This window comes from Rhinopithecus roxellana, chromosome 3 (genome assembly GCF_007565055.1).
Source record: "Rhinopithecus roxellana isolate Shanxi Qingling chromosome 3, ASM756505v1, whole genome shotgun sequence".
Lineage (NCBI taxonomy): Eukaryota > Metazoa > Chordata > Mammalia > Primates > Cercopithecidae > Rhinopithecus > Rhinopithecus roxellana.
In genome coordinates this window covers 80,751,874-80,761,197 of record NC_044551.1, presented here as the reverse complement: position 1 = coordinate 80,761,197, position 9,324 = coordinate 80,751,874, and the positions used below count along the sequence as shown (strand labels likewise).

At 41.2% G+C, this 9,324-nt stretch overlaps 1 pseudogene; it reads right to left on the bottom strand.

Moving 5' to 3' along the window:
- Positions 1 to 772: 772 nt before the first annotated feature.
- On the bottom strand, positions 773 to 1,835 carry LOC104657439 (annotated as a pseudogene).
- Between the last annotated feature and the right edge of the window lie 7,489 nt (positions 1,836 to 9,324).

Below are 9,324 nucleotides of genomic sequence, written 5' to 3'. Positions count from 1 at the left end.
CCTTTCCAGTGAAATAAAAAGAAAATTTCAAAATGAACAGGAACAAAATTACAATAGAGAATGTCAATTCCAAATAAGATCCTACAGGTTCTGTTGATTCTCCCATTGAGTGGCAGGGCTCAAGTCATCATTAGGAGAGAATTTCTTTTAAAAGTGTCATCTTAAACTGCAAGGATGTCTGTCAAGTATCACAATTAAACATGCCAAAGGAGAAGCCATGTTGTCAAAATGCCCACTTAACCACCCAAACATCTCAAACCTATCCTTTGCTGACCTTCTGTAATGCCATTTTTTAAAGTTTTTTAATTTTTTTTTGAACAAGAGAAAGTAGATACATGTTGGTAAATGCCTACTGTCCATATTCACAGAGACACAGTGTACTCTCTTGAGCCCAATATATAGAGAAAGGAGAAAAAAAAGCTAGAATTCTATGCACTAATACACAGGACCTAGCACTGCGCAGGTTCCAGGAGCACAAAGGAAGCAGGTTTTTCTTTTTTTCCCACAGAGCTTGGTGGTGTCGATTCCATACAGTTTTGGTCAGACAGGAAGGGATAACAAAGCATTTTGAACAGAAAGGGGTAGAGACTCTTTTCCCATTGTATTATGCTGGAGTTGTTTCTCCCAAAATAAGTTGAAAGCCATGGTTTAGAGAACAGAGACCTCAAGAACAGGGTGAATGAGCATGAGGGGGGAAAAAAAGACAGCAACTTGCTCCCAGGGACTGGAGAAAATTTTTAAAAAAGGAAGGTTGAAATCCATCAGTGTTCTATTAGTCATTTTCTCCTTCATCCTCCTCTCCTTCCTCCCCTTCATCTTCATCTTCTTCACCTTCATCCTTATCCCCTTCATCATCAATATCTTCTAATCCTTCCTCCTCCTCCTCCTTCTCATCATCATCATCATCTTCTCTTTCTTCATTATCCATATCAGGAACCAAGTAGTCTGTAATGGGTTTGGCCAAATATCATCTTTGATGACCTCTCCTAACTCATCAGTACCTGCATCAGAATGGTCAGTAAACCAGGTAAAGAAGCTCTCTGGTTCCTCACGCTGCCTCTTTCTGCTGGCTTTATTCTGTGTTTGACTTGAATGTTTCATCAAATCCTTTCCATATTTCCATTTGATTTCAGTGGACTTTGAAGATGGATCACCACTCTCATTCAGATGAAATACTTTGGAGAGAACTTTATTTTCAAAGTAAGGATTTTCATCAAAATAAAAATCTATTCTGTTACCTGATTTAATATCTTCAAAATCTGTCACTTCAACTCTGGTCAAATAATGCAGTACTTCTTCGTCCTCCTCCCCAAGCAGTACAGACACTTCTGAATGGTTGACAAATATTGTTACCCCAAAATGTGGGATTTGGCGATCAATTCTGACCTCTTCCGAAAAAAATGGTAGGCAGAGTTTGTTATATTTCTGTTCTACTTTCAAAATCTCCTCAATGGCTTGTTCATTAAGTCTGCCCATTTCGCCGGGCGTGGTGGCTCACGCCTGTAGTCCCAGCTACTTGGGAGGCTGAGGCAGGAGAATGGCATGAACCCAGGAGGCGGAGCTTGCAGTGAGCCGAGATCGCACCACTGCACTCCAGCCTGGGCAACAGAGCGAGACTCTGTCTCAAAAAAAAAAAAAAGTCTGTCCATTTCATTTTGTACTTCATCAATGTGTTCAATTGCTTCTTGCTGTTCTTTTTCTCCCTTCTTCGGCAAGCCTGCAGAGGCCGTTGTCTCTTCCAGTCTCCGAGCAGGAGGTGGTCTTGGTTTCTTCTTTTGAGGCAGGAGTGGAGACTGGCATTTGGGGGCCATCCTGCAAAGGAAGTCCAAGAACCAGACCACGAATCTCCTCGCTTGTCAGGAAACAGGCAGAATTGTTAAGTCCATTTATTCTTGGGTATAGATTAAGTCCACTGTTTCTTTGTTGATCTTCTGTCTTGATGACCTGACTAGTGCTGTCAGTGGAGTATTGAAGTCCCCCACCATTATTATGTTGTTGCTTTAAAGTCTGTTTTGTCTGATATAAAATGTGCCACTCCTGCTCGTTTATGGTTTCCATTTGCATGGAATCTCTTTTTCCACCCCTTTACCTTTATGTAAGTCCTTATGTGTTAGGTGAGTCTCTTAAAGGCAGCAGATACTTGATTGGTGGATTTTTATTCATTCTGCCATTCAGTATCTTTTAAGTGGAGCGTTTAGGCCATTTACATTCAACATTACTTTTGAGGTGTGAGGTACTGTTCTATTCATCATGCTAGTTGTTGCCCAAATACTTTTTTTTCTTTTATGAGCCCTGTGAGATTTATGCTTTAAGGTGGTCCTATTTTGTTGTATTTCGAGGTTTTGTTTCAAGAACTCCTTTTAGCATTTCTTGTAATGCTGGCTTGGTGGTAGTGAATTATCTCAGCATTTGTTTGTCTGAAAAATACTTTATCTTTCCTTCATTTATGAAGCCTAGTTTTGCTGGATACAAAATTCTTGACTGACAATTATTTTGTTTCTATAGGCTAAAGATACGACCTTGATCCTTTCGGGCTTGTAAGGCTTCAGCTGAGAAATCTGCTGGTAATCTGATTGATAGGTTTTCCTTTATAGATTGCCCAGTGCTTTTGTCTCATAGCCCTTAAGGTTCTTTCCTTTGTCTTGACTTTAGATAACCTGATGACTATGTGCCTAGGTGATCATTTTTTTCTGATGAATTTCCCAGAGTGTTCTTTGAGTTTCCTGTGTTTAGATGTCTAGATCTCTAGCAAGACCAGGGAAGTTTTCCTTGATTATGTCCTCAACTAAGTCTTCCAAACTTTTAGATTTCTCTTCTTCTTCAGAAACACCAATTATTATAAGTTTGGCCATTTAACACAATTCCAAATTTCTTGGAGACATTATTCATTGTTTTTTAATGCTTTTTTCTCTGTCTTTGTCAGATTGGGTTAATTTGAAAACCTTGTCTTCGAACTCTGAATTTCTTTCTTCTACTTTTTGTAATCTATTGAAACTTTCCAGTGCATTTTGTATTTCTCTAAGTATGTCTTTCATTTCCAGAAGGTTTATTTTTTACTTATGATATCTATTTCTCTGGAGAATTTTTTTATCCATATCCTATGTTGTTTTTAAAATTTCTTTAAGTTGGTTTTCAACTTTCTGTGCTGCCTCCTTGAGTAACTTGATAATCAACCTTCTGGATTCCTTATCTGGCAATTCAGAGATTTCTTTTGGGTTTAGATCCATTGCCAGGGAGCTAGTGTGATCTTTTGTGGGTGTTATAAAACCCCATTTTGTCATATTACCAGAATTAGTTTTCTGGTTCTTTCTGATTTGGATAGACTATTTCATTGGAAAGGTGTGGAACCCAAGGCCTGCTGTTCAGATTCTTTTGTGCTATGGGGTTGATGTGGTGCTCTCCCGCTTCCATTAGGGAAGGGACTTCCTAACAGCCAGACTACAGTAATTGTCATTGTACTTCTGAGTCTAGCCAGCCAGCGGTGCTACCACACTCCAGGCTGGTGCTGGGGGATGTCTGCAAAGAGTCCTGTGATGTGGTCCATCTTCATATCTCTCAGCCATGGACACCAGCACCTGCTCTGGTGGATGTGTCAAGGGAGTGAATTAGACTCTGTGAGAGTCCTTGGTTGTAGATATGTTTAGTGTGCTGGTTTTCTTAAATACTGGTTATACTAGTAGTGACATTGTCACATGGACAGACTCAGGACCTCTAGTTAGCCAGAATGTTGCACGTGGTGGACTTAGCTGTTGTTTTCTCCTTCCTGTGAGCAGGGTTATTATGTCATGTGTTGATAGAATGGTCTGAGCTGGTTTGCCTCCAGCCAGGCAGTGGTACTTTCAAGACAGCACCAGCTGTGGTAGTAGTAGGGAGATGTAAGCTTGCCCTAAGTTGGCCAGGGTAAGTATTCTGGTTTCTCAGGTGATGGATGGGGCCATAAAGTTCCCAGGAGTTTCTATATTTTGTGTTCAACTACCAGGGTGGGTAGAGAAAAAATATCAGGTGGGGGCAGGATTACATGGGTCTGGGCTTAGACTGTCCTTGGATGGGGATTGCCTTGGCTGCTGTGTGGGATAGGGGGTGGTTCTAAGGTCAATGGAGTTGTGTTGCAGAGGGGATTATGGCTGCCTCTTCTGTGTCATATACTTTGCCAAGGAAGTAGGGGATAGCCAGTAGTGAAAGGTCTCACCCAGCTGTCATGCAGTTGGTGAGTCTGGTCTTATTCCTCTAATGCCCTGCTGAGAACTTGCCCCAGGCTGTAAGCTTTCCCACTGAGAAAGCAAGCACAGCTTTCCCTGTGTGTCCACAACGTTGTTGTTGGCTCCTGTGCTCATATCTGCAGCAGTTTTGCCCCCCAGTTTGCCCCCCAGATTCTGCTCAAGAAAATTTGTGCCCGGTTGAAATTATTACAAATTTCCATTGGAAGCTACTTGCACCCTGTGACCCCTCCCTAGTTCTGCCGGCTGCCTTCCCCAAGGTCCACTGTGAGGTATAGTCAGAGATGACTTCCCTGGGTTTGAGCTGGAAACTGCAAGTGCCTTTAGGCTTTTCCCACTGCTGCTTCTACTTTTATATTTTGTGTGGCTCCCTAAAACTGTTTCAGCTCTAGGTAAGGTTAAATCCTTCTCCAAGGATCTAGATTTTCAGATTCACCTGTGGGGATGTGTATTTGGAGGCAGGTTTTTTCCCTTTCACACTTTGGGAACTCACAGTATTTTGCTTGTCTTACAGAATTTGCAGTGGTGTACTGCTTCTTTCAAAGGATTTATGAATTCTTTCAGTTTTCCTGGTACATTCCTGCCATGGTTCTTGGAGCAAAAGTTTACAGTGTGAGTCTCCACACACTGTTCTGTCCATCTAAGTGGGAGGTACATGTTAGCCCTGTCTCCTATTCACCATCTTTCTCCTGATCTCCAGGATATTTTAATTCTGTTATTAATTTCTCATTTAATTGCTTGGTAGTCAGAGAATATAGTTTGTGTAATGCCAGCTCTCTGATACTTGTTGACTTTCATCTATAGCTGAGAATACATTAATTTGTGTAAATATTCCATGCGTGTTTGAGAAGGAAGGTCCAGGTGAAAGTTCATTCCCAGAGAGGATTAGTGATTTTTTCTGCAAGGTGTTTGGGTCCTCCATTAGCCTGAGTTTATTCTAAAATTAATTCTCAATGAAAATATGAATTTGTTCTGTAAACCTGAAGGAAGGCCACTTTGTAGTTTCAGAGTCTCAGGGATATTTTTTCAATTCACTCAGTGCAAAGGTTTAGGAAGTTTCTTTGCTGTCTTCCCTCTGTGGCCTCCTTCATTTATCCTTTCACTGAGCTTTTAGCCATTGAACTCTTGGCTTTAGGTGGGCATCTTCTGTCAGACCCTTGGTTTGGTTGGCTTGAGGCCTGAGTGGCTAACAGAAGAGTCAGGAGACCTGGAATTGCAGACACAGAGGCAGCTTGTCCTTATCATCCCTTCATCTCTCTGGATTCCTGTTTTTACCTGCTGTTTAGCATCTGGAGATATTCCTTACTTTCTTGCAACTAATAATGAATTTTTTAAAGAAATTTAAAAGTATCCACCTCATTTTATGACTTTTTGTGGGCGTTTTGATGGCATATCTAGTCATAAAACCCAATAAGATACTTAGAAAGCCTGAAGGAGATTCTCAAATTCATGACTTTCACAGACACCAAGGTGTCATGGGCTTATGGAAGATCTGGAACCATTGATCTATAGCAGGATTATTCAAGCTTTTTCCATGACTTACAGGAGCGTTCTTTAATACAGCTACCCAGTACACATGTGTGTATGTAAAACAAGAAATTCACAATACCTTAACACCCTTACTAAGCCTGATGAATTTTGATATTTTTCTGTTCATTTAAAAAAAAAAAAAAAAGTTGATCAAGATCCATTCAATTGATTTCATGACTCTTTGTGGTCCATGAAAAATGCTGGTCTAGAACCTGAACCATCACCTCTCTACGCATGGCCAAGATCCTCCAGGTGGAGGCAGAAGCACCAGCAGAAGCACAGGTGGGGACAGGTGGCAAGCCTTACAGTGATACACAGTCACCTCCTTACAGTGGTGCTCACGCCTGGCCCTGGGTATGAACAGGTCCTTGCAGATTTTCTGTTATCTATGACAGAGACATAGGGAAAAATGGAAAAGATCATATTCCCTTTTTTATATCAAGCATGCTTCACTCATTTAAGTATCAGACTGGCCTTGTTTGGAGTTTGTCACCCAGAAAAATTGAAAACCGTTATTTTAATGGAAAATCATAAAAATCTACAGCTCAGTGCCGTGGTAAATGCCTAAGGCTGCTCAGCCTCAGGATGAGAGTCACAGGGCATGCTGGGGCCTTGTTTCCTGGAGACTTTTCCTCCCCTTCCCCCTGCCATCCCCTAAACATACAGGCAATAGCAATTCTGGAGTTCAGTTCATTCCTGGGAAGTCTTCTGAGATCTTCTGGTTTGAAACAAACAAACATTTCTGATATCCCCATTTTCAAAAATGTATTATCTCTTGATTTCTAGATGTTGGCTCATTTTTTTCTTTTTGAGAGCACTGTGCAGGCCAAATCTAACTTCCTGCAGGCAGAACATGGCCTGTGGGCTAACAGTTTGAGACCCCTAGACTAGATGGTTTAACATACATGTTATTATATGGCTATGTTATATATATTATATAATATATGAACGTGTTATATGTCTATGATATAACCTATGTATGTTATATAATAACAAACATGTTATTCATATAGAAACTTAGAGTAATTTAGTAAATTGGGACAAAGATTTTTTGTGTGGGGCATAAAAATATCTGAATATCTGGTTTCTAATAAATGCTGCCATTTCTCTAGAGATCTAGGGTTAAAATGTCAGCTTAGTACAAAGGGAGGAAAGTCTGCTGGTTCAGTTGATGCTCCCTCAGCAGGGAGAGCCAGGCTCCCTGTTACCACAACAAGGCAATCCTGGTGATAAACTAGACATAATGTGCACACTGGATTAGATTCTTTCCTTCCCTCATCTGCCCCCACTCCACACACAAATCTGTACTGTGAATACCAAATACTGATCATTTCTCTGAACAGCCTAAATGTCCACAGGATTTTCACCTTATAATATGTTGGAGTGTAAGAGTCCCCAAGAGCTACAGAGATTTGCAGAGGAAAAAAATCGCTCTGCCTTGGGTCCTCTGAGTGATGCTTGTGTTGCTGAAACCGGCGCCTTAGTGATGCTGATTCGTGCCGCATTTCGGTGCCGGCCTCTCTCCAGTGATTCAGGTAATCTGAGCTCCAGAGGCCTCTGGCCAGGCCATGCAGCCGGAAGGAAGCCATTTCCTTTCCCTTGGAGGTAATGCACATCCACGGGGCAAGGCCACATGGTTCAAAGGCCAGCTTCACATTTTGCGTGGGGGTGACACAGGCCTGGCAGGAGCCCTTTGAAATGCCAGGGCAGGCTGTAGGCTGACTGAGAGAGCGCTCAGCCATGCAACAGCTGGAACGCATTAAGGTTGGCAATTTTTGCCCAAGGGACGAAATTGCCTTTACATTGGCAAACCCAAGGACTTCACTCACACTTGACTGATGTTTGAAAAGAGATGCTTCAGGGAATTTGAGGCAAAGGAGGTGAGACTGTCCCCTGGGGTCCTGTTTCACACTGGAGCAACGTGCCTGTAGAAGTAATTAGGTGTTGCGCTGATGGGCTCCCCATCAACTTAACGACACTTTGCTGTGTCCAGGAACGGTTGTCCACAGGGTGCAGAGCCATTCTGTGAAAATTTCCTTGAGGGTAAATGGCCTACACACAGAGAAGGGATTCAAACAAGAATGATGATGTGGTTTCCCTCCTGTTATTATTATTTTAAATGCTAATACCATCAGTCCATACTATTTAATCTGTGTTTAGAAAAAAAAAATACAGTACATATTTCTGAGGGTGTTTTATTCTGATAATTTTTCTATTCCTTCATTCACAAATGCACACATAATCCTTATAAAGTCATTTTTAAACCATAAATGTATTTAAAAGTCAAAATTATCTTTTAATATAACTCCATATCAAATATCATTTATGAGCATGATTACATTCTAGTAAGATAGCTATGACAAAAGCCTGAATATGAAACAACGTATTTTCTTCTACAAAGATAAGCTGTAGGGTGCAGAGCTGGGAACTGGGAGCCACAGTTCTGGTTCCAGTACGGCAAGATGGTTGCGAAAGGCAGAGGCTGATGATCAATTAAGTTCAGGAATTACTGTGCCCCATATTTCATTTTTGGAGATTGATAGCACACATTAGCATATTAAGAGATATCAAATTAAGAAAGCTAAAAACTTTTTCCATATTCCTTTGCTACTGTGATTTCAAATGGATTTAGATTTCATCAATTAGTTGCACTAGTGCAAGATTTCAGTCCAGAAGTAGAGGAGAGGTAGTGGGCTCTGAGGCACCAGTTTAGCTATCCAGATATAGCAGATACAGAATGACTACGGAGCCAAGAGTTCTGGCAATGACTTCTCATCTCTGGATTCACAGTCTTGTGGAGTATTTCTGGGACAGTTGAAGAGGCATGCTTGCAGAGGCAGCTTCTTGATTCTCAGATTTAAGGCAGTTCAATTCAGCAGTTGCCATGGCAGCTTTGAGATTCCCAGCTCACTGACTATAGCTAGGGCAACAGTTCCCTTAGCCTGCCAGTTGGGCAATGTTATGCTGAAAGTCATTCCTAAAATCCCATCCTAAATCCTATTATTCTAGGTATTCAACAATTTCCTGAATTAAGTTTCTTTCTGCCTAAGGTAATTATTAATAGAATGGTGTCTCTTACCTGCAACGAATCCTTTCCTGATACACTGTGGTTCTCACTCTTGGAAATACTGCTTTGAAGTATCTTTCATGATCTTGTGACTTGGGAGAAACACACATAACCTTTCCTCTTGACCTACAACAGCTCTTGTTGGTAGGAAGTATTTGTTCCCCTATTTTCTCTAGTAGTACACTCTTATAACCCGTGGATTCTTCCTTTTACCTGTTAGTCCTCTGACCGTGGTGCTGTGTCTCTTTGGAGGGCTCAGCCTTCTCCTGGGGCAGGTTAGGGAGATGCCAAGATTTAACAAATGGTGCATTATTGTTTACTTGAGTGCTCAACACAGTGCCTGACTGAAATGGGCATTTGGAAATCTTTAAGTGATTAACTTTCAATAAATGGCAACAAGTTCAGAGATTCAGAATGTTTTTTAACATCATGTGAAATTGCATTGTCACTTTATGTGTCACATTCTACCTTTGACAGATTGCATTTGCCTTACAAGTGTGGTAGTTCTCG